Here is a 21,949-nt window from a genome sequence, read left to right as displayed (position 1 = left end):
ATTCACTCTTGATCACTAGAAATTTTGTCATTCATTTTCCTCCTTAAGCTTATATATTCTGTCAGTTATCAGTTTATTTGCCTTTTAGCTCTGAATGCATCCTTCAATATATACTCTCTCATAATGAAAAACAAAAAACATTCACACCCTCTTCACAAGAGTGCTTACCTATGAGGCAGGCATGAGGACAAGGATCAGTATGGATGGGCATGAAGGTCATTTTATCTGTAACTGGGCATGGGCATTCGTTATATTTTGTTATTTCCTATTTTTAAAAATAATTTGTAATTTACTGATCCAAGTTGCCAGCAAATGAATGTTCATGGACTGACTTGTTTCATAATCCTGAGTCTAAAGTCAACTGTTTTAGTCCATTTTATGCTATTACAAAGATCTGAAACTGGGTAATTTATAAAGAATACTAATTGATTTCTCACAGTTCTGGAGGCTGGGAGGCCCAAGATCAAGACACCAGCAGGTTTGGTGTCAGGTGAGGGCCCTATCTCCACCTCCAAGATGGCACCTTGAATGCAACATCCTCCAAAGCAACATTGTATGACATGGCAGAGGAGAGAGCACTAATCTACTTTTGTAAGCACTTTTTATAGGGGCAATCAATAATCCATTATTGAGGGTGAAGCCCTCATGTCCTAAACTTGTCCTATAAGACCCCACTTTCCAAGTCTTGTATTGGGGATTAAATTATGAATTTTGGAGAGGGACACATTCAAACCATAGCAGAGACCAAGGCAGGAGGACAGAGTATTGCTTTCTATCCTTTCATGCATTACTGAATCACGGTAACTTGAAAGAGACTCAAAGATCTACTGAGAGTTTAAGGCCTAGTTGTTTGTAGGAAAGTTCTAAATAGATTTTTCAAAATATGTCACTGTGTGGGGGAAAAGAGATACTGGTCAAAGGGTACAAACTTTCAATTATAAAAATAAATTCTGGAGATTTAATTTACAGTAGGGTGACATGTTAATAATGTATATTTGAAATTTGCTAAGAGTAGATTTCAGGTGTTCTCACCACACCAAAAATGGTAACTATATGAGGTGATAGATATTTTAATTAGCTTGAGTATTGTAATCATTTCACAGTATATACATATATCAAAACACATTGTGTACCTTAAATATATGCAAGTTTTGCCAATTACACCTCAATAAAGCTGCAAAATGGCACTGAACTGACTCTACCATATTTCAGTTTAAAGCACTATTGTCATTAGATTAATACTTATTTAATACGGACATTATATCCAACAACCTCAGCTATTTGAAGTGTAGCCAAGGATCCAGAAATAAGTATAAAAGACTCGTGGCGCTGGATTAGTCCCTGACTAATGGGTAAAGGTGTCACACTCAGAAGAGCCATTTCCAATTCCTTCTACTCACTTTGTCTTCTTTTCAGCATAATTCTAATAAACCTGTTCATCAGGTTTCTCAGTCTACAGTGGATTAGAAAGGGAAGAGAAGGAGGTGACTGTGAAAGGTATGGAAGCTTACACATTCATGAAAGCGAGAACATAATCAGTCTTAGGCCATTGTGGTGTTTGAAACAGACGTCAACACCCCTGTAACAAGCCTAAAATACAGGGCAATGGTAAGTATTTGTAATGAACTTGAATCCATATAAAAATATTACACTGTGTTCAGAATATTGGGATAAATTAATGGAGCATTTAATACATTTTAGAAATACTTCTACTGAAGATGGCTAAAATAAAAAGTATGTATTTAAAAGACTAGCTTTTAGCTACAAAATACACACTTAAGGCCGGGCATGGTGGCTCATGCCTGTAATCCCAGCACTTTGGGAGGCCGAGGCAGGCGGATCACCTGAGGTCAGGAGTTGGAGACCAGCCTGGCCAACATGGCGAAACCCCATTGCTACTAAAAGTACAAAACTTAGTTGGGCATGGTGGCAGACAACTGTAATCCCAGCTACTCAGGAGGCTGAGGCAGGAGAAGCTTGAACCCGGGAGGCGGAGGTTGCAGTGAGCCGATATCGCACCACTACACTCCAGCCTGGGTGACAAAAGCCAGACTCCATCTCAAAAAAAAATAATAAAAATAACTTAAGTAAATTCTCTAAGAAACAATGTTAATAAATTGGCTAAGAAATGCCATAACATATGTATTAAATATTTACTATGCGCAAAGCACCATTTTGAGCATTTCACAAACAAGTATTTTGTCATTTAATTCTCACAGCAACCTTGGAGTAGATATCATTTCATTTCACATATAAGGTAACAGGCATAGAAAAATTAACAATTGTGTCTAAGGTCATAAAGCCAGTAAGAGTTTGGGTAGAATTTAAACCCAGATGATAGAACTCCTTCATTATATGAAACTGCCCTTGGTATATTTATCAGTATCACCAAATCTATGGAATAACAAAGCAACAGAATGATCATCATATAAGTGTATGAATTTATGCCTAACACATCTAACACATACAAAGTGTGTGTGTGTACTATATAACCTAATCTATGCATATAATTTTATTCTAATCTTTAATAAGAAATACATAATTGGCCAGGTGCAGTAGCTCACGCCTGTAATCTCAGCACTTTGGGAGGCTGAGGCAGGCAGATCACAAGGTCAAGAGATCGAGACCATCCTGGGCAACATGGTGAAACCCCCATCTCTACTAAAACTACAAAAATTAGCTGGGCATGGTGGCGCAAGCCTATAGTCCCAACTACTCTGGAGGCTGAGGCAGGAGAATCGCTTGAACCCTGGAGGCAGAAGTTGCAGTGAGCCAAGATCACAGCACTGCACTTCAGCCTGGTGACAGTGAGACTCCGCCTCAAAAAAAAAAAAAAAGAATACATAGTTGGTATGTGATTAGCCAACTGTTAGACAAGACAGCTCTAAAATTAGAATAGGCACTGCACTATAGTTGTAATTATTTCTGAAAGCTAAGAACTACTCAACTGAGGTGGCATTATTAAAGATTTTCAAGCGTTTTTTGTTTTGTTTTGTTTTGTTTTGTTTTGTTTTGTTTTGAGACGGAGTCTCACTCTGTCACCAGGCTGGACTACAGTGGCGCGATCTCAGCTCACTGCAACCTGGGCCTCCCAGGTTCAAGCGATTCTCATTCCTCAGCCTCCAGAGTAGCTGGGACTACAGGCACACGCCACCACACCCAGCTAATTTTTGTATTTTTAGTAGAGACGGGGTTTCAACATGTTGGCAGGATGGTATCGATCTCCTAACCTCATGATCCACCCACTTTGGCCTCCCAAAGTGCTGAGGTTACAGGCGTGAGCCACCACACCTGACCTGAAGTGGTCTTATACATAATTGTGGTCAATATATAATTGTGGTCCTATATAAATATTATCTTGGCTGTATATGTGGACCCAACAAATAGAAGATACTTTTTAAAGGCTAATTAATTTGCAGTTTTGTTAATACCTGAGCTGACTGAATTGATCATGTTTTCCACTAAATTAATAAAATCAACAGACTATTTTGGCATCATATCATAAAGTTCACAGATCGCCTTTCCGCCGGAACCGCCATCTTCCAGTAATTCGCCAAAATGACTAACACAAAGGGAAAGAGGAGAGGCACCCGATATATGTTCTCTAGGCCTTTTAGAAAACATGGAGTTGTTCCTTTGGTCACGTATATGCGAATCTATAAGAAAGGTGATATCGTAGACATCAAGGGAATGGGTACTGTTCAAAAAGGAATGCCTCACAAGTGTTACCATGGCAAAACTGGAAGAGTCTACAATGTTACCCAGCATGCTGTTGGCATTGTTGTAAACAAACAAGGGCAAGATTCTTGCCAAGAGAATTAATGTGTGTATTGAGCACATTAAGCACTCTAAGAGCCAAGGATAGCTTCCTGAAATGCGTGAAGGAAAATGATCAGAAAAAGAAAGAAGCCAAAGAGAAAGGTACCTGGGTTCAACTGAAGCGCCAGCCTGTTCCACCCAGAGAAGCACGCTTTGTGAGAACCAATGGGAAGGAGCCTGAGCTGCTGGAACCTATTCCTTATGAATTCATGGCATAATAGGTGTTAAAAATAAATAAATAAATAAATAAAAGACCTCTGGGCTGGGAAAAAAAAAAAAGTTGACTGATCAAACTTTTTCAGATCTACATAGTTACCTTATTTTTTTCCTCCAAAATACTCTTTTGACATAGTAGATTCTTTGATAATATATAACAATTATACTATAATTTTACTAAAACACTATGTAAGCTAGACTTTAAGATTTTTTTTGCATGGATTTAAAGACAAAAGTAAAACAGACACTCTGAGGATACTATTTGGACCTTATTTAGATACTGATTCAAACCAAAAAAAAAAAAAAAAATTTAAAGACAATTGCACAATTGCAAAAATATGAATGGATCTTTATGATATTAAGTTCCTGGATGTTAGGTGGTATTTGATGATATTAGGAAATTATTGGGATTTTAAAGGGTGGACACTGGTATTGTAGTTATGTTTGTTGTTTGCTTAAGGGTACTTATCTTATAGAAATATACTCTGGATTCCAGCCCAGTCACATTACTAGTTTTGTCTGTGGCAGGAATTTTAACAGCTGTCCTACCTAATCACTGGATACAAAGCCACTACAAATAGGTATGAAAACTTTTTAAAAGCTAATGCATAATGCATTGTACAAATTCAACACATGACTAAATACCATGTAATCTGTTAGAATATACATGAAATTAAAGCATCAAAACCAGCTTTGGAGTTGAAACATACAGGAAGAAATCATTTTAATTTACATATTTCCAAGCTCTGCTGCACCTGAATATTCTGGAACATACAGGTCACATTTAGCCTCATAGGATAAATGTTAACATTGTCACTAGAATTTTTCAACATTGTCACTAGAATTTTTCTGGCTTACTAGAGCATTCTAGACAGAATTTTAAATATTTTCAAATATTAAAATATTTTAAATCTTCTGAAATGCTGTTTTAAATAGTTTGAACTGAAGGTAATCTAGGATGGGTGTTTTCTAGCACAAGAAAAATCCCATTCCCAGTAAATCCTCACCTTTGAAGGAAGATAAATAGCATTTCATGCAAGGATTCCTAAGTCACACTCAAATCCAGAAAAGTAACCTGAGAGAAGGATTCTTTTTGTATATAGCCAAATTATGCTGCTTGTTTGTAAGACATACCCACAGCACAGCCTACTGAGAAACAGATTAATGCAAAGGTCTCCTAAAACTTAGTGGCAGCATATCAGTCAAGAAAGCTAAGTGACAGGAAAAAAAGTAAAACATAGTCTGAGACAGACTGATACTCATTCCCTTTTGATAAAATTTCTCTTACTAGAACAATGCCAGAAAGATTCATCAAATCTAAGCAGGAAGGTTCTCACTCACTCTGAGGTTAATCCCCTTAAATAAAAATATATTTCTCTATTTTGTCATAAAACTTTTAGACCCATGGAGGAGGAAACCATGCCAGAGGATGTTTGACTTGGAAGAAGCACTGCAAGGCTTAAATTTATCAGAAAGGGATGACATGGTTTTCAGGCATTTCATGGACGCTTTTTTTTTTTTTTTTTTTTTTTTTTTTTTAGCCTTTCCAAATGTATCGCAAAGGTTTCTAAATTGAAAGTGTTTTTTTTTTTTTTTTTTTTTTTTTTTTTGAGACAGAGTCTCGCTTAGTCGCCCAGGCTGGAGTGCAGTGGCGCGATCTCGACTCACTGAAAGCTCCGCCTCCCGGGTTCACGCCATTCTCCTGCCTCAGCCTCCCAAGTAGCTGGGACTACAGGCGCCCGCCGCCTCGCCCGGCTAATTTTTTGCATTTTTAGTAGAGACGGGGTTTCACCGTGTTAGCCAGGATGGTCTCGATCTCCTCACCTCGTGATCCGCCCGCCTCGGCCTCCCAAAGTGCTGGGATTACAGGCGTGAGCCACCGCGCCCGGCCAAGGCAAGCGACTTCCATACATACTTGATGTAAACTGTGAAAATTTCCACAACTCTGTCTACATTCACTCTCCACATAATTTCATCCACTGGCATGGTTACCTGTAAGCTGATGACTCCCAGATTATTTTCCCCAGCCCTAAAGTGCCTTCCTCCACAAGCTCCAGACTCACAGAGTTTACTTCCTTCTTAGTAATCTCCACTTGGATGTCTAAATGGGCCTCTCCAACTTAATAGGGCAATCTCTAGTCTGTATTCTTCAATAGAATTCTCTATTCTTGATTTTCACCCCCTCCAGAACTTTTCTCCCCAGTTTTTCCCATTTCCATAAATGGCATTATTGTTCACCCAATTGCCCAAATCAAAAACCAAGAGTCACTCCTGATCCCTTTTTTCTTTCACTCTCTACATCTAATCCACCAGCAACTCCTTGGCTATAACTTTAAAATACATCCTAAGGTCATCCACTTCTCTTCCTTCTCCATCTCTTCTTGCCGCCATTGTCTCTCAGCTGTACTATTTCAATAGTCTTTCAGTTTATTTCTTTACTTTCCATCTTTCTCCCCTTAAAGTTCATTTTCCACACACAAATAAAAGTGCTTTTCATTTTACATGTTGTTAGGTCATATAAAAATATTCCACTGGCATCTTGTTCTTAGAATAAAATACTAACTTCCTAACATGGCCTTCAAGACAGGGATAACCTATCTCTCATACGGATACTGGAAAAAAGAAAAAAAAAAAGATAGGCACGACCTGGCCCTGTCTACTTCTTGACCTGATCTCTCAGGCTCTCCTGTGCTCACTCCACTCCACATCATACCAGCCATCTTTCTTTCCCTGAAAATGAAAGCCCATTTCTTTCTGCACAGTGCCATATTTATACTTGTTTTCTATTTCTGGAATGCTATCCTATCCATATTCACATTCTTTTTGATTATTCACAACTCAGCTAAAAAAATTCATCACCTCAAAGCAGCTTTTTGGAGCACATTCTATTATTACGTGTTTTCATTTTCTTTGGCATGCACTATTTGCAAGTGCCTTTTTAACATATCCATTGTTAAAATCTGTCTTCCCGCTATTAACAGAATGTAAGGTCCCACAAGAGCAGACCTTGTCCGTCTTGTTCTTGATTGTCTCCTGTGCACTTAGAACATGCCTAGTGAGAGGTGACAACGTGCCAGCAGCCCTCGATCTCTCCCGGCTCTGGCTGCGTTTGAGGAGCCCTTAAGCCTGACGCTGCGCTGTGGGGCCCCTCTCTGGAGCTGGCCGAGGCCGGAGCTGGCTCCCTCCGCTCCCAGGGAGGTGTGGAGGGAGAAGCACCGGCGGGAGCCAGGGCTGCGCGCGGTGCTCTCCGACCGGCGCGGGTTCCGGGTGGGCTCAGGGTCAGTGGGCCCCGCGGCCAGCGGGCGCCTGCAGGGCTTGATGAGGGGAGGAGCTCCCTCTGGGCTGCCAGAGTGCCTGGGCTGGGTGCCGCAGAGGGTGAGAGATGAAGATGGCTGGGTTTCTGGGATGGGTGGGGGGACTTGGAGAACTTTTGTGTCTAGTTAAAGGGTTGTAAACGCACCAATCAGCACTCTGGGTCTAACTAAAGGTTTGTAAACACACCAATCAGCGCTCTGTGTCTAGCTAAAGGTTTGTAAAAGCACCAATCAGCGCTCTGTGTCTAGCTAATCTAGTGGGGACATGGAGAACTTTTCTGTCTAGCTAAAGGATTGTAAACGCACCAATCAGCACTCTGGGTCTAGCTAAAGGTTTGTAAACACACCAATCAGCAGCATGTCAAAACGGACCAATCAGCTCTCTGTAAAAGGAGCAGGATGTGGGTGGAGTCAGATAAGGGAATAAAAGCAGGCTGGGAGAGCCAGCAGCGGAAACCCTCTAGCCTCACCTTCCATGGTGGGGAAGCATTGTTCTTTTCCTGTTTGCAATAAATCTTACTGCTGCTCAGACTTTGGGTCTGCGTGGTCTTTATGAGCTGTAACACTCCCTGCGAAGGCCTGCAGCTTCACTCCTGAAGCCAGCGAGTCCGTGAGCCCAACAGGAGGAAGGAACAACTCCGGATTTAAGGAAGGAATAACTGCAGACGCTCCGCCTTTAAGAGCTGTAATACTCACCGCAAAGGTCTGCAGTTTTACTCCTGAAGCCACGGAGACCATGAACCCACCAGAAGGAAGAAACTCTGGACACGTCCGAACATCAGAAGGAAAAAACTCTGGACAGTCTTTAAGAACTGTAACACTCACTGCAAGGGTCCGCAGCTTCATTCTTGAAGTCAGTGAGACCAAGAACCCACCGATTCCGGACAAACTAGCACACAGAAGACTCTCAAATATGTTTCTCAAATGAATGGCATATTAACATTTAGGTTGGCATTAATATTACAGTATCGCTACATCTGGAAAACATTTTTCAGAGAGAAATTGGGTAAGGACATAAAATTTATAGACTTAAAGGGATGTGGAAAGATGTGAAAAAAAGGTTTAAATTATAAAGTTTGAAATTACGGTAACAATGTAGCAAAATAAAACAAACTGCCTCTCTAAAAAGAAACATGAAGAAAAAAAGGTAAGATTGTTTGCATAGCTGTCAATAAATACATGGGTATGCCTTACTTTATCAACAGCTTTGTATATTGACCAAAGTTAAATTCTAATTTCTGATAAAAACAGTTGTTTCTCCATAAGGCACTAAATGATTAGCAGATGGGGGAACTTGGCATTAGGGTACAGCTGTACCTTAGAGATACTGCAGGTTCAGTTCCAGACCACTGCAATAAAGAGAATAATACAATATAGCAGGTCACACACATTTTTTTTCACAATTCATATAGAAGTTATGTTTATACTGAAATGTATTAGGTGTGCAATAGCATTATGTCTAAAACATGTACAGACCTTAACTTTTAAAATATTGCTAAAAAATGCTAACAATAATCTGAGCCTTCAGCCAGTCTTTTTCCTGGTGGAGGATATCACCTCCATGTTGATAGCTGCTGACTGACGGGGGTACTGGTTGATGAAGGCTGGAGTGGATCTGGCAATTTCTTAAATGAGACAATAATGAAATTTGCCGCATCCATTCCTTCTTTTTGTGGACATTTTCCCTGTAGTATGCCATGATGTTTTATAGCTTTTTACCCACAGAACTTCTTTCAAAATTGGACTTAATCCTCTTGTACTCTGCGGCAGCTTTATTGACTTAAGTGTATGGAATATTTGAAGTATTTTGTTATTTCAACAGTGTTCACAGCATCTTCACCAGGAGTAAATTCCACCTCAAAAACGCACTTTTTTACCGATCTATAGAAGCAGTTCCTCATTTGTTCAAGTTTTATCATGAGATTGCAGCAGCACTTTAGTCACATTGTCGGGCTCCACTTCTGATTCTAGTTTTCCTGCTATTTCTACCACATATGCAGTGACCTCTTCCCCTGATGTCTTAGACCCCTCAAAATCATTCCATGGATTCCATCCATGGAATCCACTCCTTACAAAGTACTTACAAAGCTGAGACCTTGATCTCCTGTGAATCACAAATACTCTGAATGGCATCTAGAATGGTGAATCCTTTTCAGGTTTTCACTTTACTTTTCCCAAATCCATCAGATGAAACGTATCTATGGTAGGTATAGTCTTATAAAATGTATTCCTTAAACAATAAGACTTGAAAGTCAGCTTCCGTTGAGCACGGAGCAAGATGGCAGCCTCTGAAACAGGCTAAGGCTTCAATTTGATTACCCACCGCCAGCTACCCCGCACTGTACGGCCTTCTGGCTTCTGGTCGATTTGAACAGCTGACGAGTCGTCACAGATCTCACTAGTCTCATCCACCAGCGCTTCAGCTGCAGTTCTGGGGACCTCCTAGGCCTCTACCTGGAGCGGGGGCTCCTGCCCCGGGGGGAGAGCGTGCGCCTGGTGAGAGACAACTGCTGCCTCAGAGTTAAATTAGAAGAGAGAGGAGTTGCTGAGAATTCTATAATCATCAGTAATGGTGACACTAATTTATCACTTAGAAAAGCAAGAAGCGGGCATTTCAGTTAGAGGATGAAGAAACCGAACCAGATTACAAATATTCAAAGGAGCATCGGAAGAGGCAAGAGAACAATAACAATAATGAGAAGGTCTTGGATCTGGAACCAAAAGCTGTTACGGATCAGACTGTCAGCCAAAAAAAAAAAAAGAGAAAAAAATAAAGCAACCTGTGGCACAGCGGGTGATAACAAAGAGACCAAAAGAAAATCAGCAAAGAAAAAAGAGAAAAGTGAATATTAAAAAAAAGGCGAAGAATCCCAAGTCTCCAGAAGTACAGGCAGTAAAAGACTGGGCCAATCAGAGATGTAGTTCTCCAAAAGGTTCTGCTAGAAACAGCCTGTTAAAGCCAAAAGTAAAGGTAGTGTAAGCATTTGCTCAAAAGAGAGTCCCAGTTCCTTCTCGGAGTCTGAGTCTTGTGATGAATCTATTAGTGATGGTCCCAGCAAAGTCACTTTGGAGGCCAGAAATTCCTCAGAGAAATTACCAACTGAGCTATCAAAGGAAGGACCCTCTACCAAAAATACAACTGCGGACAAACTGGGTATAAAATCTGGCTTTAGCCTTACCCCCAGCAAGGACAAGACTTCTGGAACAACATCTTCTATTTCAGACTGTAGTTCAGAGTCAGATGACCAATGCTTGATGTCATCAAGCACCCTGGAGTGTGCTGCTGGTTTCTTAAAGACAGTAGGCCTTTTTGCAGGAAGAGGTTGTCCAGGACCAGAGTTGTCATCACATACTGCAAGTGCTGCTGGATGGAGGTATTCTGGCTCAAATGGTGGCGGACAGGCTCCTGGTCCTTCTCCTAGTGTGTCTCTCCCCACTAGTTTAGGAAGAGGATGGGGTAGAGGAGAGAACCTTTTTTCTTGGAAGGGAGCTAGGGGACGGGGCATGCGGGGGAGAGGTGGAGGATGATGGCATCCTGTTTCCTGTATTGTAAATAGAAGCACTGACCACCAGAGGCAACAGCAATTAAGTGACATGGTAACAAATTCATCTATTATCCAGAATCCGGTAAAGACACACAAGGACTATAGTCTGTTACCACTGTAAGCAGCTACCCCTCAAGTTGGAGAAAAGACTGCATTTAAGCTTTTAGAACTAACATCCAGAAGAATATTAAGCCCTAATCCAGAGACCCAGCACTAGTAGATACACAAATTCTTCCATCCTTACCTGCCTTGAGAGAACCTGGGAAATTTGATTTGGTTTATCACAATGAAAATAGAACCGAGGTAGTGGAGTACGCTGTGACACAGGAGAGCAAAATTACTGTATTTTGGAGAGAGTTGATTGACCCAAGACTGATTATTGAATCTCCAAGTAACACATCAAGTACAGAACCTGCCTGAGTATAACCTCTCTACTTTAAGAATGAATGTCTTGTTTGTGAAAGTGACTATAATCCGAAATTTTTTTTTTAAGAGAATTTGGAAGTTGTGTGGATTTTTTTGTTATCTTCACTTTACTGCATAGGAAACAACCTACCTCATCATTTAAAATAACATGAGTGTCAGTTTTGTAGATCTTTGGGTTTGTCAGGTTTAATTTCAGTTAACAAAAAGTAAAACATGACATTCCCTGCAGACATTGTTGTATACCAGTATGGTTTCTTCTCTTTTTTCAGTGTTTTTGGCTATCAAGTAGCAGTCATCAGTAGGAGTTTATAATACCAAGAATGTGCTGCTATCTTGTCTCAATAAGTTTTAAGTAACATTTTAAAATATTAAAGCATGTTACTTGACCTAATTTTTTAGCATTTGAGTTGTTCCATAAAGTGGAGCATCTCATAAATTTCAAATATTTTATACTTGCAATTGTTAAGAGTTAAAAGGTAGTTGAATTTGTCACAGACAATGAGTTAAGGAATCCTTTCACGTTTTTCCCAACTTTAAAATTAAGGATTCTCAGGGCCCTGTGTAGAGCAGTGAAAATAAGATGTGTATGTGTGTGTGTATGCTGGGAGGAGAATTGGTGTTCCATTTGGGTGAGAGGATTGGCTGTGAACTTTAGACCAGGAAATGTGTCATCTTGCCAGGCACCTGGCTGAGTGTGCTGGAGTGAGGATCTTGAACAGAAACTTCCTTTTCTGTTATTATTCACTACAAAGCTAAAATGGCCAAATATGAACTGTGAAAATTGATTTCACCTAACAAAAGATCAGATCCCCCCTTCAGCTGTACACGTTTAAATAAAACCATATTGAACTAAAAAATAAATTTAAAAAATAAGACTTGAAAGTCAAAATTACCCATTGATCCATGGGCTGCAGAATGGGTGTTGTGTTCACAGGCATGAAAACATGAATTTCCTTGCACAGCTCCATCAGAGCTCTTTAATAACCAGGTGCATTGTCAATCAGAAGTAATTTTAAAAGGAAACTTTTTCTGAGCAGTAGGTCGTGGGCTTAAAATATTCAGTAAACTATGCTGTCTACAGATCTGCTGACATCTACACTTTGTTGTTCCATTTATGGAGCACAGGCAGGGTAGATTTAACATAACTCTTTTTTTGTTTGTTTGTTTGTTTGTTTGAGACAGAGTCTTGCTCTGTCACCCAGGCTGGAGTGCAGTGGCCAGATCTCGGCTCACTGCAAGCTCCGCCTCCCGGGTTCATGCCATTCTCCTGCCTCAGCCTCCCGAATAGCTGGGACTACAGGCGCCCGCCACCTCGCCCAGCTAGTTTTTTGTATTTTTTAGTAGAGATGGGGTTTCACCGTGTTAGCCAGGATGGTCTCGATCTCCTGACCTCGTGATCCACCCGTCTCGGCCTCCCAAAGTGCTGGGATTACAGGCTTGAGCCACCGCGCCCGGCCGATTTAACATAATTCTTAAGGAGTCTAGGATTTTTGGAATTGCAAATGGCTTCAGCTTAAAGTGACCAGTTGCATTAACCTCTAACAAGAGAGTCAGTCTGCCCTTTGAAGCTTTGAAGTCAGGCATTGACTTCTCTCTAGCTATCAAAGTCCTAGATGGCTGCTTCTTACAACAGAAGGCTGTTTTTGTCTACACTGAAAATCTGCTGTTTAGTGTGGCCACCTTCATCAATGAGCTTAGCTAGACGTTCTGGATAACTTGCTGCAACTTCTACATCAGCACCTGCTGATTCATCTTGCATTTTTAGGGAGATGACTTCTTTATCTAAACCTCATGAACCATTCTCTGCTAGCTTCAAACTTTTCTCCTGCAGCTTCCTCACCTATCTCATCCTTCATAGACTTGGAGTGAGGGCTTTGGCTTAAGAGAATGCTGTAGCTGGTTTCATCTTCTATCCAGACCACTAAAATTTTCTCCATATCAACATTAAGGCCATTTCACTTTCTTATCATTCATGTGTTCAATCAAGTAGCACCTATACTCTCCTTCAAGAACTTTTCCTTTGCATTCACAACTTGGCTGTCTGGCACAAGAGGCCTAGTTGCAACATGCCTTCCTCATGAAACTTAATCATTTCTAGCTTTTGATTTGAAGTGAGAGACATGGGACTTTTCCTATCACCTGAACACTTAGAGGTCGTTGTAGGGTTACCCATAGGCCTAATTTTAATGATTGTATCTCAGGAAATAGGGAGGCTCACGGAGAGGGAGAGATGGGGAAAGTAGAGTAGTCAGAACACATACATCTATCAATTCAGTTAGCTATTTTCTATAGATGTGGTTTGTGGTACACCAAAATAACAATAGTAACATCAAAGATGACTGATCATAGATAACCATAACAGATACAATAATAATGCAAAGTCTAAAATACTGCGAGGATTACCAAAGTGTCACACAGAGACACAAAGCAAGAACAAACTGTTGGGAAAATGGTGCTGATAGACTTGCTCAACAGAGTTGCCACAGACCTTCAATATGTTAAAACAAACAAACAAGAAACCACAATATCTGTGAGGCACAATGAAGTGTAACAAAATGAAGTAGGTCTGTATTATATTTCTGGTCATGATTTACAGGTAATAGTCATATCACCTGTTTCTTTATAATTTCCACCATTGTTTGGGAATTGTATCAGGACCCATAGTAAGAAACAAAAGCTCTATCTCTTACCAAAAAAAAAAAACTGTGGCCATAGCAGATACATGTCTAAAAGCTATTCAATTAGTAAAGAGTGTCCAATTCTTATTTGGTTATTGCACCTAATTATAAATAATAAACAGCATTTCAAATAATAAACGAACACATTTTTGTTACTAGACATCTCTTATGAGTGTGAAAGGAAAATAAAAAGTCTGGACTCCCAATTCATTATGCTAAAGGAAAAACTGAAGCTGGAAGTGGAGTCATGCAAGCAACTGCCTTTCCTTTAGTTCCTAAGCAGATAGCTACAGATAAAGGTCAAATATGTCCACTCTGTGTTCACCTTATCTTGTGTACAGCACAGATTTACTGAGCATGAGACAAATGCATAATTGGCTATTCCCCTACCTGCTCCTTTTTTCTTGTAACATGTGGATTCAGTAATGTGACCATACCCTCCCAATTTCCCCTCCAGCCTGCTTTTCCCCTTTAAATACTGAAGCCCTCAAAAATCATCTTTGCAGAAAGGCACAACGCTGTCTCCTGGGCATGTCCTCAACCTTGGCAAAACAAACTTCTGAATTGGTTGAGACTTGTCTCAGGAACTTTTTGGTTTACAAATTTGTGACCAGGAAGGGGCTCAGTGGAGGTCCCCTGACCTTGAACAAATTTCCTATCGATGCTTGGTACCAGCTTGGGCTATCTTTATTGCTCAAATAGGATGATTTGCTGAGGCTTGTGAGCTCTCCCGTCCAGAGAATCACTGATCTCCCAAAATTTGATTGAGATCTAAGGTTTACTTTGCTATACAACTCCTTTTCTGGAGTTTTACTCACTTCCAACAAGAAAAAGTGAGTTTGCCTGCTTCCATGACAATGGAGAGCAGGCAACACCTTTCTGGAGTTTCAGCTTGCTTCCAACAGGGAAGGCAAGTTTGAGTGTTTTCCTGCTTCTAGGACACTAGAAGCCTCGTGTCTTTAGCCTAGACCCCATTCCTAGTTAGTTGAACTAGGGTTTGTCTTGGAAATTCTCCTTATTAACTAAAGGTTAAGATTAACAACTAGCTGGTCTTAATTTCTCCTTACCATTAAGAGTTCAGTAGTCATATAAATTGTGCAAGCATCGTTTGTGTTGCTTGTTTTTGTTGTTGTTGTTGTTGTTGATTTGTTTCTGGTTTTTTTGTTGTTTTTGTTTTTTCGGTCTTTATCCCATTGGGTTTGACCAATTCTACCTGACCTGATCAAATGCAAAAGAACATTCCAAATTAAAAGGAATAAGGCCTCTGAATTGGTTAAATTCCCACAGCTGGGGGAAAAAAAAAAAAAGAGAGGAGGAAAAAAAAAAACAGCCAGCAAAAGAAAAAAAGATTTGACTACACAGGGACTTTATTTATGTAACAAGGCTACCTTTTGCTAGCCAAGCGAAACCAAAAGAACTTCGGCCACCACCCCACACTGTGGTTCGTTCTTTTGCCCTTTTTTCACCGTGACACCTGGGATTGGTTCTTAAATCAAGTCCTTTCTGGCTTTATATTTTTATATTTATGTTACTTTTTAAATATAAGCAATTTGTCCCAGCTAAAATGTGGTAATAAGATATAAAAGGATGTTTTGAACAGTTTGATGGTTGAAAGTCAGCTTAATTAAAAGCTGCTATCAAGATGTGTGTGTGTGTATTTAAAAGGCCTTTATGCTTTCTTTCTCTCCTAGAATCTTGTTTTTTGAGAAAAAAGTTTTTTTCTTCTCAGTAGACTGAATTCTGCCTTTTCCATTTATTTCTACCTATCTTTCCTTCCTCTTACCACCTTCTGCTGCATGAAGGACCTAAAACAGTTTCTAACAGCCTAGGATTCCTTAATGAAAACAAAGAAGATTCCAGACTCCTTTTTAGGGAGAAGCTCTGTTTTTCCTTATGACACCAAGAGTGTAAACAGACAAGTTTCTCAGATTTTTAAACTGCTTGCTTTTGTATTGTTACCTGTTTGTTTTGTTTTGTTTTTAACTAAAATAGTTATTACCACAGGGGCTGCTCTTGGGTGTTTAAGACAGGACATAGTTTAGACACTTACAGAAAAGTCTTTGTAACAAAGTGCACTGTAAAAGCACTACATGGCCTCGTCTCTTCAGAACAGGCCCATGATGTTTCCCTCTTTGGAGAACCAGGGCTTCAGTGTGGGCTCTGCCCAGAGCTCAGAAATCCAGTTAAAAGACAGAGACTATATTTGAAACTACCAATCTAAATAAAATTGGTCTCCTTATACAATCCTATGGTAGATTTCTATAACTTTATGTTTGACTTGGCATCTTTTTTTTTTTTTCTTGAGACTGAGTCTCGCTCTGTCGCCAGGTTGGAGTGCAGTGGCGTGATCTCAGCTCACTGCAACCTCCACCTCCCAGGTTCAAGCAATTCTCCTCACTCAGCCTCCTGAGTAGCTGGGACTATAGGGGTGTGCCACCATGCCCAGCTAATTTTTGTATTTTTAGTATAGACGGGATTTCACCATGTTAGCCAGGATGCTCTCGATCTCTTCACCTCATGATCTGCCCTCTTCGGCCTCCCAAAGTGCTGGGATTACAGGTGTGAGCCACCTCACCACAGCATCAATTTTTTTTTTTTATACTTTATGTTCTAGGGTACATGTGCACAACGTGCAGGTTTGTTACATATGTATATGTGCCATGTTGGTGTGCTGCACCCATTAACTCATCATTTACATTAGGTATATCTCCTAATGCTATCCCTCCACCCCACAACAGGCCCCGGTGTGTGATGTTCCCCTTCCTGTGTCCAAGTGTTCTCACTGATCAATTTCCACCTATAAGTGAGAACATGTGGTGTTTGGTCTTCTGTTCTTGCAATAGTTTGCTGAGAATAATGGTTTCCAGCTGCATCCATGTCCCTACAAAGGACACAAACTCATCCTTTTTTATGGCTGCATAGTATTCCATGGTGTATATGTGCCACATTTTCTTAATCCAGTCTGTCACTGATGGACATTTGGGTTGGTTCCAAGTCTTTGAACAGAGCCCTCAGAAATAATACCACACATCTATAACCATCTGATCTTTGACAAACCTGACAAAAATAAGAAATGGGGAAAGGATTCCCTATTTAATAAATGGTACTGGGAAAACTGGCTAGCCATAAGTAGAAAGCTGAAACTGGATGCCTTCCTTAAACCTTATACAAAAATTAATGCAAGATAGATTAGAGACTTAAATGTTAGACCTAAAACCATAAAAACCCTAGAAGAAAACCTAGGCAATACCATTCAGGACATAGGCATGGGCAAGGACTTCATGTCTAAAACACCAAAAGCAATGGCAACAAAAGCCAAAATTGACAAATGGGATCTAATTAAACTAAAGAGCTTCTGCACAGCAAAAGAAACTACCATCAGAGTGAACAGGCAACCTACAGAATGGGAGAAAATTTTTGCAATCTACTCATCTGACAAAGGGCTAATATCCAGAACCTACAAAGAACTCAAACAAATTTACGAGAAAAAAAACAAACAATCCCATCAAAAAGTGGGCAAAGGATATGAACAGACACTTCTCAAAAGAAGACATTTATGCAGCCAACAGACACATGAAAAAATGCTCATCATCACTGGCCATCAGAGAAATGCAAATCAAAACCACAGCGAGATACCATCTCACACCAGTTAGAATGGTGATCATTAAAAAGTCAGGAAACAACAGGTGCTGGAGAGGATGTGGAGAAATAGGAACACTTTTACACTGTTGGTGGGACTGTAAACTAGTTCAACCATTGTGGAAGACAGTGGTTTTCATTTCATTCGTTTTGACTTGCGGGTTATCTAAACATACTCCCCACATTGAAATCAATCACACTGCAGAAGGTGGTGGGGGTTTTTTGTTGTTGTTTTTTGTTTGCCTTAGGAAAACTGAGATAAAAACATTTTTAAATTTAAGGTAATTTAAGGTTTTGGGGGGATTGAGGCAGAGTCTTACTCTGTTGCCCAGGCTAGAATGCAGTGGCACAATCTTGGCTCACTTCAACCTCCGCCTCCCAGGATCAAGCAATTCTCCTGCCTCAGCCTCCTGACAGCTGGGACTACAGGTGCGCACCACCATGCCTGGCTAATTTTTGTATTTTTAGTAGAGGTGGGGTTTCGCCATGTTGGCCAGACTGGTCTCGAACTCCTGACCTCAGGTGATCCACCTGCGTCAGCCTCCCAAAGTGCTGGGATTACAGGCATGAGCCACCACGCCCAGCCTAGCTTGCAAGTTATCTAAATGTACTCCCCATATTGAAAAGCAATCACATGGCAAAAGGTGGTGGATTTTTTGTTAGTTTTGTATGGGGGGAGGCGAGAGTTTGTCTCAGGAAAACTGAGATTAAAACATTTTTAAATTTAAGGTGATTTAAGGTTTTAAATTAAGGTTATTACATCATGAACTGCATTCATGAGGCACAGGGCCAGAAATTAAAACTATTCAACCACTCTAGGCCCAGGGACTATCCTGAAAGAGGTGGGTGCATAAGATTGTAAGGGCTGATTTTGAGAGAGAAAATTAGTTCAAAGTTTCTCTATAAACATTAATACCAAAGGTACACTAATGCAGGACCAGCATCTGGGCCCCCGTGTCAGATTAACAAGCTTTTCTTGGAGCACTTACCCACTTTATTTATTTATTTATTTATTTATTTTTTTTTTTAGACGGAGTCTCACTCTGTCCCCCTTGCTGGAGTGCAGTGGCCGGATCTCAGCTCACTGCAAGCTCCGCCTCCCGGGTTCAGGCCATTCTCCTGCCTCAGCCTCCCGAGTAGCTGGGACTACAGGCGCCCGCCACCTCGCCCGGCTAGTTTTTGTATTTTTTAGTAGAAACAGGGTTTCACTGTGTTAGCCAGGATGGTCTCGATCTCCTGACCTCGTGATCCACCCGTCTCGGCCTCCCAAAGTGCTGGGATTACAGGCTTGAGCCACCGCGCCCGGCCCACTTACCCACTTTAAAAAAAAAAAAAAAATTATAAAAGACTATAAAAAGGTTTATGGAAATTCCATCTTTATGGTCAAGATGATTAAAATTTAATAGGTTTGAGAGACAGACTTAATTGGCCTTATGCTGTCTTTATTTTGGCTTATTGTTTGAGGAATTAAGTCTCCCCTCTCAAAGAATAAAGATTTTTGCCTTTTTAACAAAATCTTTATCACTTTGGCTAAATGAATGACTTATTTTACAATGATCTGTGATCCTATTTTGTGATATCAAGTATTTTAAACTCTTTATATTTGACAAACTTTCCAAAATCAAATTCTAAATTCAGTCTTCATTAATTTTTTGACATTAAGTACCCTTAAGTCCAAGAGACATATTTGGCTTATTTGGTATAATAAATTCATACAGGAAGTATTCTCAAATATGAAATTATGTTTAGCCTTCTTTGGATTATATTTATATAAATGTGTTATTAGTATGTGTGCCAAAATTATGAGATTCCTGTGATTCTGACGTTTTAGTATATGTTATCAGTAGTAATTATGATTATTATGTAAAATTATTGTATGCCAGAGAAGTAACTAAATTTCCTTGTCAATTGTGTCTTTAAACGTGGCTGTTCTAAGACTTTTGTCATCCACAATTGTTGTTTTACTTTGATCCTTTTATAAGGCAGTTTCTAATCAGCTATAGAACTCCAAGGAGTACTCTTAAATGTAGATTTATGGATAAATGTAGAGATGGTGTCATTGGAATAAAGAGGAAAACTTCCAGGATTCTTATGGAGAGCTGTGTATTCATGAGGTTTGCTGATCCAATATTGAACACAGTAGGAGTTAATTGCATGGGCTAAACTAGTAGCAGACTGGAAATAATCTTTTATGACTTTTTGTTTAAAACATTTGCTGATTCTTTTTGTTTTGTTTTTCAGAGTCAAGAAAACTTTTTTTTCTTTTAGGCTACTTGCAGCTTTTAACAATTCAGTAATGTATACTCTTATGATAAAAATTTAAAACATAATTCCTTTTGCTCAACCTAATTTCTCCAAAACTTGGTAACTTATTTGTGAGAATTCTTGTGCCAATATTGAAGACACACCCAGGAGAATATGAAAATATAGTTATTTGCATAACTTTAATAAGAAGCTATTTTCTTTTATACAAGTGTATAATTGGAGCCCCTTGGAAAAACTGGCCTCATACCTTGTTCTTTACAGGGTCCTAATCTGTGGTAAGTAAAGAATGTCACTTTCTGACAGGCCCAGGAACCCCAAGTTTTCTTGGAACCTCAAAAAGAGAAAAAAATCACCTAATTCACACAGGTATTTGAAGACACAGATATAAATCCTTGGCTGGGCTCAAGGTTTTTAAGAAAGTCGAATCTTAGATTCCTTATAAAAAAAAGTTTCCAGCAAAGCCAATTAAAAAGAAAAAAAGGGAGAGAGCCTGTATAACAAATGATTATTCTTGCTGTACTTTATGCAAATAATCAAGCCAAGTGCAATAGGTCTAAAATGTATTTTACAAATAAGTTGGTCCTACTATGATTTTAAATAAAATTGGGTTACTGGAGAGAGAAAAATCTTGTTCAAATTAAATTACAGTATACCTGTTATTAGACTCCAGCCTTGCCTAAATGCTTTCATTTTTATTATTTTCTACAATTTGGACTGAATTCTAAAAATTTTGCTGGCTATGACTCTCCAAAATAATGTTTTCAATTTCTTTTCCTTATTTCTTTTCCTTCTTGTTTTCTACTTTTTCCTGATTTGAAATCACTGAAAATTAAACTCCGCTTTTCTTAAAGCCCTGTGAACTGAAGCTAGACAACTTAAACTTCAGAAGAAAACAAGAGCAACCTACTTATATACATAAACCACTTTCATACCTGCCTACTGATGAATGGACTTCAGAGTAATATAATATGGCCTTTGTCATTATTCCAGGATTGTTCTCCATCTTTTTTTGTTTTTCTTCCTCCCTCTATGTTCTCTTTGTAGGACATGAGACTTCACAACCTGCCAAAAAATTAGCTTCCTAACAACATAGAGAACTATTTGTCTAGGAATAAACTGTCCTAGCCACAAAAGATCAGACAAAACCCAAGACCAGAGAATCGTTTTCTTCTAAAATGCTTTCTCTGAAATATTTTAAAAAGAAAAGTGGGGAGAAATGTGAAATGAAAATAAAAACTCGGGACTCCAATTCACTAGGCCAAAAGGAAAAATTTAAGCTAAAAACTGAGTCATGCAAGCAACTGCCTTTCCTTTAGTTCCTAAGCAGAGAGCTACAGATAAAGGTCAAATATCTCCACTCTATCACCTTATCTTGTGTACAGCACAGATTTACTGAGCATAAGACGAAGACATAATTGACTATTCCCCTATGTGGTTTTATCTTGCAACGTGTGGATTCAGTAATGTGACCCTGCACTCCCTATTTCCCCTCCAGCCTGCTTTGCCCCTTTAAATATTGAAGCCCTCAAAATCATCTTTGGAGACAGGCACAGATCTGTCTCCTGGGTGTGTCTTCAATCGTGGCACAATAAACTTCTAAACTGATTGAGATTTGTCTCACATACTTTTTGTTTTACATGAGATTGAAAAAACAAACTCTCTTCCTAAATACTTAGTTCACCTTTAGCTTGAAATAGTACATTCTCTTATGTTCCAGTTAATAAAGATTTCAAATTGGCCATGTTTTCTGTTTTCATAAATTTATTATATGAAACCTATTGATATTAAACATAATTTTAAATGCTAAAGCTAATTTTCTTTAAAAATGTTTATATATTAAAATGTTTCAAATGTTTAACTTTTTAAAACAGTAAATCAACCCACAGCATAAAATGACACAATAATTTATCATGTTAAACTCATGTAATTATAATATTGAAAAATCGTTTAGAAATCAACTTGTCTAATTCCCTCACTTTATAGATAAAGAAATGTAAAACCACTTGGCTGGGGATAGTGGCTCCCACCTGTAATCCCAGTACTTTGG

General features: G+C 39.3%; 1 pseudogene across 1 annotated transcript; it reads left to right on the top strand.

Moving 5' to 3' along the window:
• The first annotated feature begins 8,482 nt into the window (after nucleotides 1-8,482).
• Nucleotides 8,483-17,161, top strand: LOC700672 (coilin pseudogene; annotated as a pseudogene). Its single transcript, XR_013395420.1, has 2 exons — nucleotides 8,483-8,496; nucleotides 9,647-17,161. The product of XR_013395420.1 is annotated as a coilin pseudogene (transcript).
• The last annotated feature ends 4,788 nt before the right edge of the window (nucleotides 17,162-21,949 follow it).

This window comes from Macaca mulatta, chromosome 7 (assembly GCF_049350105.2).
Source record: "Macaca mulatta isolate MMU2019108-1 chromosome 7, T2T-MMU8v2.0, whole genome shotgun sequence".
Classification (NCBI taxonomy): domain Eukaryota; kingdom Metazoa; phylum Chordata; class Mammalia; order Primates; family Cercopithecidae; genus Macaca; species Macaca mulatta.
This window is presented reverse-complemented; position numbering and strand designations above follow the sequence as displayed.